At 45.6% G+C, this 19,810-nt stretch overlaps 1 long non-coding RNA gene across 16 annotated transcripts; it reads right to left on the bottom strand.

Moving 5' to 3' along the window:
* Positions 1 to 11,918: 11,918 nt before the first annotated feature.
* Positions 11,919 to 18,828, bottom strand: LOC123071178 (uncharacterized). Of its 16 annotated transcripts, none has more exons than XR_006434164.1 (5): positions 18,166 to 18,828; positions 15,644 to 18,048; positions 14,935 to 15,269; positions 14,753 to 14,802; positions 11,919 to 13,750 (listed from the first exon to the last, which is right to left on the bottom strand). It is a non-coding gene; the product is annotated as an uncharacterized lncRNA (long non-coding RNA). The 16 variants fall into 16 exon arrangements; XR_006434151.1 differs by having other exon boundaries at positions 14,907 to 15,269; XR_006434160.1 differs by having other exon boundaries at positions 11,919 to 14,465; positions 14,907 to 15,269.
* Positions 18,829 to 19,810: the final 982 nt, after the last annotated feature.

Genomic DNA, 19,810 nt, shown 5'->3' on the forward strand with positions numbered 1-19,810 from the left:
ACAAGCTGACTGGTCAGAAGCCGGCCAGAGAGAACTCGGCAACAAGAGAAGAAGAAAATAAGGAAAGCTTACCACTAGCGGGGGGTTGGAGCGAGAATACGGCTCCTTGCTGTACCGCCACTCCTCGGTGAGCTTGCAGTTGGTGATGTAGTTCACCATGTAAGATACCTCGTCGTGCGGCATCTCCTTGGTGCTTAGCCGGCTTGGGTCGAAGCGGACGCTCATCTGGCAGATCAGATGAGGGCGGCCTTGGAGCCGGAGCACCCGGCGCTCCACGAAGGCGGCTATCAGGTCGGGCCCAGTCAGGCCCTCCGACTGGATCAGCACCCGAAGCCGGGCGACGGCGCCAGCCCCAGCCGACGTCAGCGACCTGGCCCGGTAGGACCACGAGGGTTGTCTCCCAGCCGGCAGGCCGGCTACGTAAGCCGGCAGATTGACGTAGTCGCCCTGCGACGCAACGTTCTTCACATAAAAGTAGGATTTCTACCAAAGCTTCACCGAATGGATCAGCGCGATGGGTGGAAATGGGTTGTCGGCTGTCAATCTCCGTATGGTGATGAAGGCGCCGCATGGAGCCGGCACACCTGCGATGACCGTACCGAGCTTGGACTGGAAGAACTCCCCCCAAAGTTCGATGGTGGGGAGGACGCCGAGGAAGCCTTCGCACAGAGTGACAAAGGCCGACAGCAGCACCAACATGTTTGGAGTGAGGTGGTGCGGCTGGAGATGATAAAACTCGAGAAACAAGCGGAAGAAGCCGCTCGCAGGCAGGCCGATGCCGCACAGGCAGTGCCAGTAGAAGATTACCCACTCGCACTCCTCCGGCACTAGCGAAACCTCCCTCTCTAGTGCAAGACGGACCCGCATGTGGTCCGTGCCCGACAACCGCCGCGTCTTGTGGAGGAAGTTGATGTGGTCTTCACGGACGTTGGAGCCGTCGCAGGAGCTCAATGTTGGAGCCATGAGGACGGGAAGGCAACAGAAAGTGCGGCGACGGAGAGCGCGCGATTCGATGGCAGCAAGACTACGGCACGCCAAGAAGAATGGCGGAAAGGTGGCACGGTGGAGAGCCGCTGCGGCGACGGAGAGGAAGAAGAAGAAGGGAATAGCGGAGCGAGGGCGAGCGTGCGAGCGACTGTCACTCCCCCTCCTCCCCCTCCTTATAGCCCAGTGCGGCGAAGCCGAGGAGGCGAGGCATGGGGGGCGTGGGATTAACTGCGCCCACTCCCCCACGTCCCGCGATTATTGCGCCTTTACGGCGAGTGGAAACCACCGTCGGAAGATGTGCGGTCGGCTCGGGCCGCAGAAGATCCGCGCCCGGGCTGAGGCGTGGAAGTGGCGGGCCCCGGTCTGCAGTGGCATCCCGTCACGCGCGTGGGCTGGCAGGCCCTTCTAGCTGAAGGGTGCCACATGGCGCGCAGGCGGCGGGCAGCCAGCCCGCAGCCTGGCTAGTGCGCCAGCTGGTTCCCGCCTTCATATTTTGAAGAAACTTCGCCAAGAAGGCATGCCTAAAGTGAAGCCGGCTCTTAGCTGCTGGCTCTTCGGGATAGGAAGTCGATTGAGCTTCTCGTTCCCCTTTCATCCACGAAGCCCTACCAGCTTCGGGGACTACTGTCGGAGTAAATGACCACGGGTAGCCTAGCCGGCTCCCTTTGGCCCTTTGAAAAAACTACAGGTCGATCGAGCCTTGGAGCACCCAAGACGCGGGGCTGCCTTCCTCCGGTCGGCTGCCTCACTAGCCGACTACCGGAAGGCGGCCCGGCCCTAAACTCTCTTGGAGGACGCCACGATAGGGCCGACTCCAAGAAACCGGCCACGGAAAGACCGACTCCAAGAAGCCGGCCCAAGAAGACCGACTTGAAGAGGCCGGCCCCTGGCGAGCGGCCAGGGCCGTGCCCTCAAAGTCTGCACCCCCATAACGATGATGGGACAAGGCGTGGCAACAGTGGAGCCTGCCACCCCCGAATCCCGGAGCATGCATGGATACAGTACGCCGTACGGGGCAGCCATCACCCGTTTGGCGTGGCACTGTTGCCATGCTGATCATGACGCCCTCCACGACGGGCTGCTAGTACGGCCCGCAGGCGGCGGGCCCCTTCGGTCAGAGAGACGCCCGAAGGCGGCCCTGCCTCCCCAGCCGGCCTGGGGCACGGCCGGCTTCCTATGGCTGGCTTGCCCCCTCCTCGGGGCGCGCGCACCATTAAGGAGACAAGACGAGGTAAGGCTACAGTGAGAGCCCGTAAGGCGGCGGCACTGTAGCCATGCTTACCTCGACAAAGCCCTTGTCATCAGAGGCAAGGCAACCGTAACCAGCCCCCGACAAGACCCCCAAGCGGTGGGGCCGGCCCGTCGTCCAATGAGCCGGCAGCCGGCGGGACCCACCAGTCGGCGGGCCCCAGCGGCCGGCGGAGAAGCCGGCGGCCATAGACACTGACGGCTAGGGCCCGCGCCCAGCCGGATTACCGTTGTACCCCGGGGGGTAGGCCTATATAAACCCCCCGGGGCACCCATGCAAAGGGTTGATCTCAGATAGTTTTCGACACCACCATAAGGAGAGAAGAGAGCTAGCCTTGCCCTTCTTCCTCCTCACACCGAACAGCTCAAGGAGCCTCTTGTAGCTTCTTGTTGATCTAGTGATCATGCGGAGACCCCGCAAAGCACGAGTAGGGGTATTATCTCCACGGAGAGCCCCCAACCTGGGTAAGATTCACCGGCGTGCATGTCTTTGCCTCATCCCGTTTCCAGGCACCGGCGATGTCTTACTGGCTCCCACAATGATAAGCCACCCGTTGGCATATGTCACACCTACCACCCGACAAGTAGTGATTTGCTTTATTATACTAATGGATCTCACGAATGATTTGTTAACTTTTGTGTGATTGAAGTTTTCAAGTTTCCGATGAGATCACGATGGATGAAGGAATAAGGAGTGAAAAGAGCCTAAGATTGAGATACCCACGACACCCCAAGATAATATTCAAGGATAACCAAGCAACTAAGCTTGGGGATGCCCCGGAAGGCATCCCATCTTTCTTCTAACGACCATCAGTATTTTACTTAGAGCTATATTTTTATTCGTCACATATCATGAGTTTTGCTTGGAGCGTCTTGTATTATAAGGGTCTTTGCTTGTTTTGCTTTTTAATTTGTCACAAGTATCCTTGTTGGACACACCTATTTAAGAGAGCCAAAATTATGCTACGATTTGTTTGAATAGCTCTATATGCCTCACTCAAATTTTTTGAGCTACAGAATTGCTCTAGTGCTTCACTTATATCTTTCTGAGCACGGTGTGCTTTAATATTTTTGAAGAAAAACTCTCATGTTTGATCCATCTTCTCGTCCCCTGCCGAAGCTTCTAGGTTCTCTTATCGCCAGAAAAAAAATCTCGAAAAAGCTTCGTGGCATTTGGATTTCGTTTGGTAGTGATATTCTGTGAAGTCAAAAAACAAGTAAAAAACAACAACTGGCATCGGGCACTAAGTTAGTAGGTTAGTCCTAAAAAATGATATAAAGTTGCTTGTAAATGTATATAAAACATCCAATATTGATACTATAATGACATGGAACAATAAAAAATTATAGATGCGTTGGACACGTATCCGGTACACATCGGCTCGGACCGCTTCGCTAGGTTATGAAGCCCTAGATCACGTCCATTCTTCGTCGGAGCACTGGGGATGGCTCACATGTCATTGTTCACCTTTCCGGTAAGAACTATAGTGCCTCCCGTTCTTTTTTACTTTTTTACTTTCTTCCAACTTGAAAGGCTATAAAGCTAGGACTCCAGCTCGATGGAGAGCCATCTTCTTGTTTTGGGGTTCCCTCTACCGCCGCTAGTGTTCCTAGCTTGTTTAGGTTCCTCTGTAACAAGCCAGAACACATAAATCTTTCCTCTGAAAGTGAATGAAATCGTCAAGTTTAGTCCTAAATATCTAAATCTAGTTCTTTAGACCACTCTAGGTCTGATAAGTGGTAATCATAGCCCGGGTCTTCTCCTTGGCAGCGCGAGATCCCGTGTCAAGGTGGACTTGGAGGAACCGTAAAATCCTCCACTTCTCACCAGTGACGATTGGGTGGTGGTGGATGCTACTTGTGAGTTGTGTCAGGATTTCCTCAAAGAGGAGAGGATGATGCAATACAGTAGAGATAAGTATTTCCCTTAGTTAAGAACCAAGGTTATCAATCCAGTAGGAGAACCAAGCAACACTGTGTAAGCAGTACCTGCAAACAAGATAACAAATCCTTGCACCCAACACGAACGAGGGGTTGTCAATCCCTCGGCGGTTAATTCAAGATTAAATTGTATGGTGGTAGATAGATAGATGGCACAAAAATATGAAATAAAATAAAGAAAGAAAAATTGCAGCAAGGTATTTATGGATTTTAATATATGACAAAAGTAGACCCGGGGGCCATAGTTTTCACTAGAGGCTTCTCTCAAGAAAATAGCATACAGTGGGTAGACAAATTACTGTTGGACAACTGATAGAAAAGCAAATAATCATGACGATATCCGAGGCAATGATCATGTATATAGGCATCACGTCCGAGACAAGTAGACCGACTCCTGCCTGCATCTACTACTATTACTCCACACATCGACCGCTATCCAGCATGCATCTAGAGTATTAAGTTCATAAAGAACGGAGTAATGCCTTAAGCAAGATGACATGATGTAGACAAGACAAACTCACGCATGAATAACCCCCCTCTTTTTACCCTTATTAGCAACGATACATACGTGTCATGTCCCCTTCTATCAATGGGATTGAGCACCGCAAGATTGAACCCACTAAAGCACCTCTTCCCATTGCATGAAAAATCAATCTAGTTGGCCAAACCAAATCAACTGACTGGAGAAGAAATATGAAGCTATAACAATCATGCATTAAAGAGTTCAGAGAAAACTTAAATAATATTCATGGATAATCTGATCATAAACTCACAATTCATCGCATCCCAACAAACACACCACAAAAAGAATTAGATCAGAGAGAAATCCAAGAACATCAAGAAGAACATTGTATTGAAGAAGATTGAGAGAGAAGAAGCCATCTAGCTACTAACTATGGACCCATAGGTCTGCGGTAAACTACTCATGCATCATCGAAAGGGCGGAAAGGTTGATGTAGAGCTCCTCCATGATCAATTCCCCCTCTGGCGAAGACCTCCAGATGGGATCTCACGAGAACAGAAACTTGCGGTAGTGGAAAGAGTATTTCATGGTGCTCCCTGATCTGACGGGAATTATTGGGTATTTATAGAGGAGAAATTAGGTCAAGACGCTTTGCGAGGGAGCCACATGCATGTGAGCCCACCCAGGGCGCACCCCACGAGCTTGTCGCTCCCTCGTGATCCTTCTGGTCTTCCCCCGAACCTTCTAGGGTCTCTTCTGGTCCTGAAAAAATTAATCCAATGTTTTTTCTTCCTTTGGACTCCATTTGATATTGATTTTCTGAAAAGTCAAAAGGAGGCAAAAAAACAGCAACTGGGCACTAAGTTAATAAGTTAGTCCCAAAAAATGATATAAAGTTGCTTGTAAATGAATATAAAACATCCAAGATTGATACTATAATAGCACGGTACAATAAAAAATGATAGATATGTTGGATACGTATCAGTGGATCCACCGACGGCGAGGGTGATACGTCTCCAACGTATCTATAATTTTTTATTGTTCCATGCTATTATATTATCTGTTTTGGATGTTTAATATGCATCAATATACTATTTTATATTATTTTTGGGACTAACCTATTAACCTAGAGCCCAGCGCCAGTTCTTGTTTCTTCCTTGTTTTTGAGTTTCACAGAAAAGGAATATCAAACGGAGTCCAAACGGAATGAAACCTTCGCGATGATTTTTCTTGGACCAGAAGACAACCAGGAGACTTGGAGATAAAGTCGGAGGAGCCACGAGGCGGCCACAAGGACGAAGGGCGCGGCCAGGGGGTAGGGCGTGCCCCTCACCCTTATGGGCCCCTCGTGACCCTCTTGACCAAATTCTTTCGCCTATATATTCCCATATATCCCCAAACCAACAGGGGCATCCACCAAAACACTTTTCTGCCGCCGCAACCTTCTGTACCCGTGAGATCCCATCTAGGGGCCTTTTCCGGCGTCCTGCCGGAAGCAGGATTCGATCATGGAGGGCTTCTACATCAACTATATTTCCCTTATCATGAAGCGTGAGTAGTTTACCACAGACCTACGGGTCCATAGCTAGTAGCTAGATGGCTTCTTCTCTCTTTTTGATTCTCAATACCATGTTCTCCTCGATGTTCTTGGAGACCTATTCGATGTAATACTTTTTTGCGGTATGTTTGCTGATACGTCTCCATCGTATCTATAATTTTTGATTGTTTTATACCAATATTATTCAACTTTTACATATTGTTGGCAACTTTTTATAAAATTTATTTGGACTAACTTACTTATCCAGTGCCTAGTGTTAGTTCCTGTTTGTTGCGTGTTTTTGTTTCACGGAAAATCCATGTCAAACGAAGTCCAAATCTTTTCCTAATCTTTACCTACTAATAAAGCGGTTATCGCTTCTGGTCGTCCGTCACTAAAATTACCCTTCAAGTTGGTTAAAATTACCCACCAATGCCACCCGTAAGTGGAAAAACGATTCGATTTTTCGGATCAAAAATCGACGCCTCTTTCATTGTCTTATAGGGGCGCAACGAGTAAAGGCCATAGAACGACTAGCAGCAGAGTGGTTGGCTGACCGCTCTTGTAGCGGCGAGACTAGTGTTCGATACCCAACTACCACAATTTTTATCTTTCTTTTCTCACGCACGTCCTATTCATCATGTATGTGTTCCTGGGCCGGCCCATGTGCGGGGCTTCACTCTCCTGTTTTTTTTCATTTTACTTTTTTGTCTTTTCTTTTCTCATTCTGTTTTCTTTCTTCTTTAAATTAATTCTGGATTTTAATATTCTAAAAGTTTCAAGTTTTCAAAAAAATAAGTTTGACAAAAAAACATAAAATATATGTGAATTCAAAAATATTTAGAAAATTACAAAAAGTTTGCAGATTCAAAAAAATGTTGGTGGTTTTGCAAAAATATTTGCAAAATTATAAAAAAAATCACAATTTGTACAAAATGGTCGGGAAATAAAATCATGTTCATGATTTTGAAAAAATGATCGTGTACTCAAAACATATTCGGGAATCTGAAAAAATTGTCCATCAAATTTTAGAAAATGTTCACAATAATAATAATAAATATTTGTTTTTTTAGTTTTGTTCCCCAATTTTAAAAAAAGTTCATAGATTCAAAAAATGTTTGTTGAGTCAAAAAATGTTAATGAATATGAAACCGGTTCATACATTAAAAAAAATGTTAATGAATTATAAAAAAATTCATGATTCTTTTGAGAAAAAAAATTCAAAAAAAAAGTTTGTCGATTCAAAAAACTGTTCACTGATTCAAAAGTATTTTATGTCTAGGATTTGATTAGTTTTTCGAAAGTCTTTATATGTCTTGGCGTTGGGAGTAGTTCATGGTCAATGAGATTTGTTTTTAAAGTTTTAAATGTTCCCTTGGGATTTACCACGTCTCATAGCCTTGGGAGTAGTTCATGCAACATAGTGATAAGTGTGGCATGCACTGGCAAACTCATAGCCTTGGGATTTACCACGTCTGAGTGCATTGTGGTCACGTGAACATTGCGACCATCATCACCTAGGGTGAGAAAAAAAATGGTAACATGGTGAACCACTATGTTAAAATAGAGTACGCTCATATATCGGGATATTGAGTCATACTTCTTTGGTTAGCCATAATTTTTTTGTCTCCCGTTGCAACGCACGGGCATATTTGCTAGTCTTTACCTAATAATAAAGAGAATTGGGTTTCTGTCGTCCGTCATCATGGCTGTTTTTTAAAAAAGCCCCTCAGTTTACATGAAATCAACCCGCAGTCCCTGTTTTAGTAGGAAAGATAAAGCAACCCGGCGCCGCACAGCGACTGCGATCCCACGGCGCACCAGCAGCAGGCGCAGCGTATCCCGGCGCCGCACCTTCGGCGCACCTGTCGCCCACCAGTGCAGACCCCGAGGCCGTGCCGACGACGACGAACGAGGTGGCGGAGCAGGGGCCCCGGCGAGCGGGGAGCAGGAGGCACAGTGCATCCCGGCGCCGCACGGCGACTGCGAGCCCGCCGCACACCTATTGCCCACCAACACGGACATCGAGGCCATCCCGACGAAGAGAATCGGGATGAGGAGGGTGTCGCTGCAGCTAGCCATCCTGACGGTGACGGCGGCCATCGTACGCTCGCTCGCTTGCAGTCCACCGCTGGCAGTCCCCTGATGTCGACGTCTCCATCGTGCGGCGAGTGCACACGCGGATCTCATCGGAGAACCTGAGGGGTCGCCGTCGAAGGGGAAGGAGTGGAAGAGGACGCTGGCGTGCAAGCTGTACGAGGTGCAGATCCAGCTGAAGGTTTGCCGCGACCGCGCCGCTTGGAGGAGCGGCGCCCGACCCTGCCCGGCGCTCGATCTGGTGTCGTGTCGGCTGTCGACCGACCCCGGGGATTGCAGACCCCCGCGCCACCGTCCTGCCTCAGCTCATCCTCTCGCGGGTGAGAAAATTGGGGGCTCACAGGGCAGATGCACTTTAGAGGCCACGATCCAAGCCGCCACTCAAGTCGGGCGCACGCACATCCAAGATCTGGCCCGAAACGCCGCAGCAAGGCATCGTCGGAGGAGGGTGAGCTAGACACGACCACACCGATCCGGAGCCCGAAACCCCGACGCAGATCCACGCAGCCCCGTCAAGTTGTCGCCGAGCTCGACCCTATAGCAGGCCACCGCTTTCGCGGCTCCACCATAGGCTCAGCCAACCCCCTCCCCCGCGTGCCAGCACGGCCACCAGGAGCCCATGGGCAGCCGTGCCGCAACCGGCCGACGAACGCGAAGCAGCTCACGGGCGAGACGACCTGGGAAATCGAATCGTCCAGCTGCTGCAGATTGGGGGCGGTCACATCGATGAAGGAGAAGAGAAATATGGGGTCAATAGAACGAACGCCATGGGCTGGGAGTGAGGGTGGGGGTGGATCAGATGGGGCTCGTGGTGTGTGCTGGAGCCACGGATAGAGAGAAGAGCAGGAAGAAGAGCAGCGCTGATGGGTGGGAGGGCGCTGGATGGATGGATAAACAGAGAAAGGAGAGGAGCAGAGGGAAAATATCTAGTGCTACCAATCTTTAGGTGCTACCATGATACAAGATTTTGGGCCGTCGGATTCTCAGATCAGACGGCTCTCAACAACTCTGCAACGTTTGCAAAAAAGCCTACAAGGAGTCCAAAAATCACGCACAGGTCCAGCTGATCTCACATCTCCTAGATGCCATCCGTTTTAAAAATCCGACGGCCCAGATGCGCTGGATGGATGGATAAACAGAGAAAGGAGAGGAGCAGAGGGAAAATATCTAGTGCTACCAATCTTTAGGTGCTACCATGTCCACGGCTCCACGCAGTAGTAGTGGTCTCGGTGGGGATTATTGCTATGGATTTTGCTTTTTTTTAATGGCTGCACCTGCCAGACGCTGCTGGAAGTTGCCATGCTAGCACTGATTGCAGTTTTTTTTTCTTCTTAATGAGCACCGATATAATTACTTGATGTTGTTTTATTGTTACTATATAGTTTAATGTTCAAGCCTACAACATCTTATGAATACATCATCAGATACAATAAGTAAAAGTGAGTGAAATATTGGAAAAAATATTTCTACTAAAGAGTAGAGAGAATGTGACAACTGACAATGCTGTATCTTGAAATTTACCTCTCCTTTTTTTTTACAATCCATCAGAAATTTACCTGTGATGGGGAACATAAAAACTTATTGATTAGTTATTAAACTCTCGAATAGTATACAACAATTTCACCGTCGGTATATCCTGCTAAAAACGGTTACACCATTTCTCTTCCACCCGATGATAGTATTAAGCTGAAGGAGGCGTCGTCAAAGGACATCCTATGACTTTCTCAACTTTATATTACACGGTATGGACACCAATAATCCTATTTTTAATTGCAAACACCGAGTATGTCTGATTTGCTTTAAGATAAGGAGTGTTTCAAATTGTTCTTGCTTAAAAAAATCATTCTTTTGAATATGTTCATGCTTTTAAAAATACTCAAAATTACCAAAAAATCAAACTCTTTTTAGAAAAATCGTTTAATATTGATCACAAAATTTTAAAAATTCTCTTTCAAGAAAAAAACATGTGTGAATAAATGTTCATTTTCAAAACATGTTTCAATTCGAATAATTCAGAATTGTTTAATTATTATAAAAGGAAGAAATATTTGTGTTTTTCTGAAATATAAAATACAAAACCTATTACAAGACTATTCTGTGCACCACTACTCTTCTATCAGATGAAGGATGTCAGGATGGCTTATTTACGTCCACACTTCATACTTCGAAAGGCGATAATAGTATAAGCTTATTACTGATGTTTATCAGAATTGTACTATATAAGAAATGGCGCGTACTATCACCGAGAGTAAATTTTACGATATTTTTCGCCCGTTGCAACGCACGGGCATTTGTGCTAGTAATAATAAAGCACGGATTGACTCATTGAGTTCACCATCATAATACGCTTCTTCCAATTAATTTACTCTTTTAGATTGAATTAAAACGTATACTCGAGATGGTACTAATTCGGGGAATCACGTACCACGTCGTGTTCATCAAATGATGCCCGGCCGTGCGCTTCGGCCTAGTAAATCAGGCCCACATATCCCGTTTGAGTGCAGCCAGCAGCAATGAATCGTGAGGAGATGACGGCGGCGACGGCGACGGTGCAGGCTCAGCCAGGACTCGACACGCGCGAGTGGGATGAGGCGGCGTGCCAGCGGGGCATCCTGCGGCAGCGCGACCTCTCCTACCACACCTTCTTCCATGCCGTCTTCTACGACGACGAACCCGACCCAGACGTCCTCCTCGCCGCCGCCTCCAGGGACGGCTCCCTCGCGTCCTTCTGGATGTCCTCCTACATCTCCTCCTCCGCCTCCGCCCACGCCACCCCCCAGGTCTCCTCTCCCCCTTCCCCCTTCTCCCCCACTCCCAGGTTCGTGCACCGCAAAGTGGGCCTCATTCTGGAGGCAATGACCGTGAGGTCTGCAGTTTACGTCACGCTACAATCTTTCTAATAAACTAGTTAACCCGTTGCGCCAAATGGCGCAGAGACCTGCTGAAGACATGTTGTCGATGAAAATAGTTTCATGCTGCAAGAACCTTCAACTAAATCATGCTATTTTTTAAACATGTTTATTATATTGTTAAATAATAGTCCGGGAAAAGGGGAACTTTGCATAATATGAATATGTTCAGTTTGAAAATATAGGCACTATGATGAGGGAGCAAAGTTGGCATGGTTGTATTTTTTTAGCAAGTTTAAAAACACGGTTATCATAATGAGAAACCTGGCTATGCATATTTTTCCTGCAAAAAAAGAGGGAAAAGGATAAGAAACCTAAGAGAAAAAACATGGTTTAGTTGATTTTGTTACGCCAAATGGCGCAGAGGCACGCTAAAATCATGTTTGCGATGAAAAACATATCCATGGTTTAATCCCCTCTAATAGGAAACACGGTGGAATATTGTATATAATGATATGAATATACACGCCTTAACTTAAGTATAGAGTCTAATTTAAAACAAAAACACATGTCTTGGTATGAAAAAAAGTAAGATAGAATTTTTTCTTTCAAAATCTATACAGTGAGTGTTTCGAAAAGGTTGTCTTTCTCGGCAAAAATAGGTTTTAGCAACCACTTAGGCGTAAATAGGAAACTTCTCTGATTAAGGACAATACTTGGGATGAACCATCAGATTTACTGTAAATAGTGTTGTAATCTTGTAACAAAGCAATGCCATATGTAAGCACTCTCAAGCAAAAAAAAACTGTTGTTTATTTTAAGCATCAGCCATTACGCTTGCTAAAACAATAAATCAAGTACTACCATCGAGATATTGTACAACAAGTCAGAAACATGTTGAATCTCCAAAAAGGTTCATTCCAGTGTAGAAGCATCTGTCGTAGAACAAATGGAAAACTACATCTGCACCTTCCAGCAAAGACTACCAAAGGAAGAGCTACACAAGAAAGGTATAGAGTTCCAGTTCTCAGTGGAGTCCAGTATTGTTGCTACCATTCCAGAGTAGAAGCATCTGCCGTAGAACAAAGCGGAGACATGTAATTCAGAAAAACTACGTCAGCCCCTTCTAGGGAAGACAACAAAAGGAAGAGCTACATAAGAAAGGTATAGAGTTCCAGTTCTATGGAGTCCAATACTGTTGCTATCATAGGCTTCCCGCTCCGCACCAAGCATAAGCAGCTCCAAAAAGGTTCCATTCTAGACGGGGCTCAGCATCATTCTGTAAGGTATTTCTCCATCAGTGATGCATCCTGTAGTTTAAAATAAACTCAGGTGAATCTACGACAATATTAAAACTGCCTCATTATTTCATATCCAAGGCAGAAGAACTGGCAGGCTCAAACTATATTCTCTATAGTTATAATATAGGTTATCAAACAGCGAGAAATAGGCAGGCTAACTAATAACTTTGGGAACCAGACATAAAAGACGATTGCTGCAAAAATACAGGCCATAGGATTAATAAGAACTGGCAGGCTCAAACTATATTCTGTTTAGTAGCCCAGCTCCCTTTCCAGCAGCAGAGTTTCTTAACTGCAAGTTTTGTTCTAGTCAGAAATGAATATTTGTTTTGTCTGTACAAACTGAAGGGATGCATATATAGATGGACAGCATAAAAAGCAGCACCACTTGTTCCTGGTCACTCGAGCCTGGACATCCTTATCATCCTTTTCTTCAACAGGAGGCGAAGAAGCATCAGCTTGACCACCAGAGCTCGCCTGGTGCGTGAAAGAAAACCAGTGAAGAGGGAGACATGTGTAAATATGTGGGCATATAGCATAGCCGACAGGGCACGACGATTTGGTACAAAAGGAAACACAAACATGAGTGCAATTAAGTAGTTATAAGCATATTATAGTTGTCTGTTTCAGAAGACATACCTTGGGGTTGTAGCTTGAAGGAAACCAGCACTGAGCTTTGAAGTAAGGTAGTTATAAAGAATCTAAATAATATGCTGGCCTGCAGACTGAGTAAATAGCATAGTAGGAATCAAAGAAACCGCAATGTTCTTGAACAGAAAGATCTCCTATAGGCCATCATACATTCATAGTTATTGTCATGAACGAAAAGTCCATATAAACCTTGCAAAATACGCAAGACCTGTAGAGCAGCCTGCTCATAGCTATTCATAAAACCACACCAAGCCGAGCTAAAAAAATCTCTTTGTGGCACTGGAGCAGAACCGTCCCCTGGGAGCTCAAGTTCTACACCAGCAAGAACAGAACCGTCGTTTACAACCTCACACAGACACGAAAGTGACGGCAAAGCACACTGAGCTACCTCAGTCTCCAAAACAAGTATAACAACGGAAACACGTGCATAGATCCTGCTCACACGCATACACGAACTGTAAGTAGCAAGAGAACGAACAACACACAATGCCCTGCCGTATCCGAAATATTTAAACGATCAGCATGGCAGACACCATAATAATACTTAAACGATCATGAAGGCAGATAGCATGATATAGCAGATAGTGAAAGTAAAACACACACACACATGTAAAAAGGAGAACAACAAACTTTGGCGAGTCGAACGGAGATGTAGCGGCAGAAGAGATCGCACATCCTACGAAACACACAGAAAACAACCGATAAGAACACAACGTATACACAGGCAAGCAATAAACATGCATGAGGCCAGTAGCGGCGGCAGAAATATGGCAGGACCCAGGCAGGCTTCGGAACACTGTAGCACTGTAGCTACAGTGTTTGCTACACCTACAAAGGAATTGCATGTAGGCAGCGGCCCGGGCTGCCTGGGGCCTGTCTCCGCCACTGCATGAGGCCATATATGCATTTTGTTATGGAATGGTCTGAATCATAAATACCCTACCAGGAAAGGAACTCACACAATCAGGATTATACACCAAGAGGAAGGACTAAAGGAAAAAATGAAGTCAATAAAAATATTAACACATAAAGGTCAATCAGTACTAAGAAAAGGGGCCGGCAATAGATGTACAGCCAAACTGAACTGAATTTTGGGGCTAAATGGCACGAACACATCTATTTAACTGTTGCAACACTTTGAGTTGAAAACGAAAGGGTGGCTCATTAACTAATTAATGCAGGAAACTACTATCACAATATATCAATAACCATCACCAGGCTCCATACGTATTATTGGTTGGACTATACAAAATGTGAAATATGGTCTTGTCTATTGTGATTCAACAACTGGGATTCTAACCATTGTGTGGGAAGAATGATACAATTTTGGAGCATACAGGGCGTCAACATCTCATTCATGCGATCTCATAAGTATTTTCATTCAGGCTCATCTAACAAGAAAATAGATGTAAACTTCTTTCAGGCACAAATATACCTAAACAAAGAAATCTCATACATATATCCATGTAAGAAAAAAAAGTAGCAGCACCAGATATACTCCCTCTGTTCCGAATTACTTGTCTCAAAAATGGATGTATCTAGAACTAAAATACATCTAGATACATCCATTTCTACGACAAGTAATTCCGAACGGAGGGAGTAGAAGGGTACATGGAGACAGGTTGATATGTAAGGTCAGAATTGGAGAGATGGATGAATCATAAAATATGTATCTTACCAGCTAAATATTCTGGGACTAATGAGTCCTTGAAAAGAATATTGTCCTCCCTGATAATGAAAAACAATCTGCACACTTCAGAAGAAATTTAGATGAGGGAACCCAAAAAACGCTTTAGATGTGTGCATTCATGGAAAAGGAAGAAATCACATACGCGGGTTGAAGGAGGAGCTCACGTGGACCTGGTGCTTTACCGTAGTTGAGGGCACGACACACTCAAGAGAGGGCTGGGTTCGAAGAGAAGAGGAGGGGGCGGCCGCTGAACTCGCCACCAGTGACGGCACAACTACCTCTCTTGAGCGTCCAGGCTGCATCAGAGGAGACATGGCTGAGGCAGTGTGTCAGGCTGACCAGCAGCTCTTCCAGTTGCCACGACCGACCCCGCCTCCTTGCTGCTGCTGCTCTGGCCGGCTAGCCTCCCTTCCACGGCCGACCCCGCCTCCTTGTTCCTGCTGCTCCGGCCGGCGAGCCTCCCTCCACGGCCGACCCCCCCCCCCCACCCTGCCTCCTTGTCGTACTAAATATTAGAAGACATGTAACAAAGAGAAAAAAGTTATTTTGTAACACTAAACGTGAAGTTATTTTGTCGTCGAAAGAGAAAAAAGATGAACAATTAGAAGACATGTAACAAAGAAAACATATGGTAGAAGACGAACTGCATTATTACATAAACAGAAAGAAACAAGTATGTGGTATATAATTATTAAGATAAACACAACTCTTCATTTAAATAGAGAAGCCATGCATTACTACATGCAATCACCCAGTTAGGCAAGAAAATAGGCTAGTCACACTCATGTTAAGTGATCACAAGGTATCAATATAGCAGCGATATGTAGAAAGTGTGTCTTAATTATACAAAGTAGATTCAGATACTAATGGTGTACTCACAGCATGGCCATCTGAAGTCCACTCAATGATTTCCCATTTGGTTTTGATGTTCCTAGTTGGATCAAGAGGGTTGTGCTTCTGGAAAGAGATAGGAAAATATATGTAGTACCTCACATTAATACATGATTTGGTTACATGCATGTCAACACACACTTTTTCACATCAGCTACCAATTTAAACGAAAATAGCCAAAAAAACTCAGTAGGAAAACTAACAGAATGCAGACCAAGATTTACTTGGTATTAATAAAAATCATACATATTCAATCTTTGCTCAATGAAAACTGAGGAAGAACTCTATAACTATCCTAATCTGCACTGATCATTGCATGAAATCAATATTCCTCTTTTACAGAACTAAATTTGGACAACCATGTAAGCTCTAAACATTGTTCTTGATTAAAAGGACAAAAGGATAAAAAAAATGGAATAAGTCACACATTGTAATTTGGAACAACTGATTCGACTTCTATAATTAGACCCTGCTAACAAATGATTTATTGGATAATTTGGACCGTTGTACAAAATTAAAGAGTGGAACTAATTGTTCAGTTTCTATTTTTTTTTACTTGGCACATCCAATGAATAAGGTGAGCTCATTCTCTGAAGCAAATAAAAAATTCTTGGGAAAATGCTTAGAAACAGTAGTAGCAAGTTAAAGATCAAGTTGGAAGAGTAAGGTCTAAATGGCATCTCCCTTTTTCTAAAAGGCAAAATATCTTACTGGCCTCGTGACTGAATAAGATGTGTAGATGAAGAAACCATGCACATGAAGCTCATCAATACAACTTAAATGAATTCACTAACTTGAAGTAACAATGAAAAAAGAAGAAAGGATTCATAAAATGCAGATTCTCTCTTCTTTAAACATATTACATGACTCGACATCTTCTTGCAGGAAAGGAGAAAAGCAAAGAAGGATAAAATAAGAAAAAAAAGCCATGAACAGAGCATCGAGAATCAGAATAACAATTTCGAAATACAATAATTTAAATATCTTGCAAAATCACAACAAAAAATTAAGTAGTTATGAACAATTAGAAATGAGCTCAACCGGCATTATAAACCAGACAACACGATGCAGTGAAGTCGAAATTATATCTTAGATAATGAATGAGAAATAATGCAGAAGAAAGAGAGACCATGGGTTCAGTAGACAAATTGGGGAATGTAAAACTTGCCTCAGATTCGAATTCCGACTCTTGTTAGCGGGCTGATTTCCGAGTTCGCTTCTCAGCATTCAAATAGCATCAGCATTGACAGACTAAGGGACAACAGAACCATTATTGTTGATGATAATCAAAAAACAAAGACAGTAAAAAGCTTATCCTAAGTTAAGAGGACCAGACATTAGAAAGTGTGTGGATAAACAAAATAGCCACTGAAGGATTCCTGTTTAAATTTATGGCTTGATACAAAAAAAATCTTGAAGGGACAGAATCTGAAGGGGTTATCTGCAGAACCCTTCCTACCAAATGCACTTTCACATCACAAAGCTTTGGCAGATTGATTAGTACCATTTATCTTCAGCACAAGAGTAAGATGTGCTCAACAGTACGATCATAAGCCAAATAGACATCTATAACAATACAGGAAACATATCATTTGGACGAAACACACTGCCCATCAGCCATCATAAAGGAGAATGTTGATATTCTACTATATATCAAACTAACCACATCAATCAGGTAGAAAAATAGATTTTACCCGAGATAAAAGACAATGGAAGTTAATGTTATGAAAGTTGTGATTATGCAACAATAATTGCAGCGAGTCTTTATGTAGTACCGCACTTTCAATCTTTCACATACATCACCATGGTATGTTGACATAACATGGAGGAAACTTGTCTGCATATAGAACAAAAGTTCACAGAGAATAATCAAGAAACAAACAGAGGATAGGGATATTTATCTTAACAAACAATGAATATATTTGTTCTATGAACAAATGCTTCCTTTCATTCCTTCTTTTCAAAGCAGGTAGCATGCCATCAGCAGCCCAGCACCGAACAGCCAGCGCCCAGTCACAACAATCATGCACGCACCAACAAGCCAGCAAAAAACACAACAGGTGCCCGGACACACACACACACATAACTAAGAGTATTAGATCTCTGACCTCTGACGGGCCGATGAGCCAATGGAAGAAGGGGATGGTGAGGGTGGCGTTGAACACCTAGGCCCAACGCCGGAAGGGAGCATCCAGAGGAGCACCTCACGGACGGCCTCCTGCTGCTGCGCGTGCAAGCACCTCGCATCCCGCCTTCTCCTCATCCTCGCCGGCCAACTCTTCTTCCTTCCGGCGAACTTCTGCATCTTGCGCACGAACATCCCATGAACACGTGCTCCAGCGGCTCGTCCCTGTAGTCTGTCTTCTCCACCATTAGCCGAGGCCTCATTTGTCCTAGCAAAAGAAATCGCATCATGAGCAAAAGAACGAACTCGCAACTAACATTTCAAAACGAGATTCATCCATTAGCAATCCCAAAATATATAAATAAAGGGGCTTCTAATTGACCACCTGAGTATTTCGGGTTGTGCCGGAATCCATGGGTAGAGCACCAGCTGCAAGTGTCGTCGACCACCCGCTGAGGCCGCTGTCGGCCGCACGACTGCAAGAGCTGCCGTCCACCGCACCACGAGGAAGAGGTGGAGTGCAGCCTCCGTTGCAACGCGCCCGAACCCTAGCTTCGTCGAAGCTCCCGATCCAAGAGCAGATCGACCAGCAGCCAACCTCCAAGTCGCGCCCGTCCTCGCCGGCGCAGGCCGACGCCGGTCATTCTCTCTCCCTCCCTCTCATCTTCCTCTCTCTCTCGTATGGTTCGCGCAGAGGAGGGGACTGGGGTGTGCACTTGCCCTCGACGTCACAGATGGAGAAGCCGTTCGCGCCTTGGAACCGAACCCCCAGACCTGGTTCCTGGGGTTTGCAACTCGATGCCACCACCGGAGCGTCTCCACCACCGCCGCTCCTCTCGCGGTCCGGCCGACGCAGAGATCCGGAAGGATGAGGAAGCTAGAAGAGAGAGAGAGAGGAGGAGGAGGAGGAGACGAGTGGGTGGCTAGAGGAACAAGCTCGACGGGGAAGGGTGGGGTGCGGGGGGGAGTGGAGGAGGGAGGTGTGCCGGGCGCGGCGGCTGCGGGGATTGGGAGAAAGAGGGCCGGTGTTTGACTGACGCTACGTGGGAAGGGCATGGGACGCACGTCGCGCCGTGCAGCGCGGGACGATTTGTATCTGCCGCTGGATGACCCGGTCAATATGCACGCGGAAGAAAATAAGCTCAGCTACCGTTGTGTGGGACCATTAGCCAACAAGGCCCACCCGTCATAGTTCGCGGGGTGGGTTCGTACGCGTCAGTCCATCCTCTATCTCCCTCTAGCCAATTGCAGACAAGCTCGCCCACTCCGCATGACGCGGAGGGCGCGGCGCGTGTAGAGAGGCGCGTGTACACCCAGAAAATTTTAACCCAGTCAATCGGATCTAGCCCGAGCCCACACGCCATACACTGTCCAGATTTCACCACATGGTCAAAATGACAGGAGTCAATTCACAGCAAGATCCAACGGACGGCAGGCAAAAAAAGACTCGGTCAACCATGATCTAACGGCCAACGAAGGTGCATATCGGGGGAGCCTCCTCCATGCGAGTTGGCTAACCTCTTTAATGGTTTAAATAGGGCCATGATCTAATCGATCCTCTTGTTAATCCTTTTCCGCTTATATCCATGTCATCCTGAACTTCAGATTTCCATCCAACTCTGCAATCGATCTGAAAAAAGGTCACAAACTAACAGTCAAATCCAGCATCGTCTCCCCAATACCTTCTCCTTTCTTGAATCACCTCAGATTTCAGGTTCTGACTATGAAGCATCCCAATATAATTTTTTTAGGCCAATTATTGAATCAATCTGTTGTATTAACTCCTTGAATATCCCTAACAACATCTACTAAACAATTTAACATTCGATATCCTGCTTATCGAATTAATATTGCATAGTTTTGCTCATGATACCACAATTCCTCTGTAGGTTAACGGAAATCCCAATACATGAATGCATAATGTGATTTTCCAGAAAATTTAGTACCCTCTTATGCAACCACACTATTAAGTCTAGAGCTCATGCATATTAACCACAATATCATGCAAATAAATAATTATGTTTCTCGAT

The sequence above is a fragment of the Triticum aestivum genome, chromosome 3B (genome assembly GCF_018294505.1).
Source record: "Triticum aestivum cultivar Chinese Spring chromosome 3B, IWGSC CS RefSeq v2.1, whole genome shotgun sequence".
NCBI lineage: Eukaryota > Viridiplantae > Streptophyta > Magnoliopsida > Poales > Poaceae > Triticum > Triticum aestivum.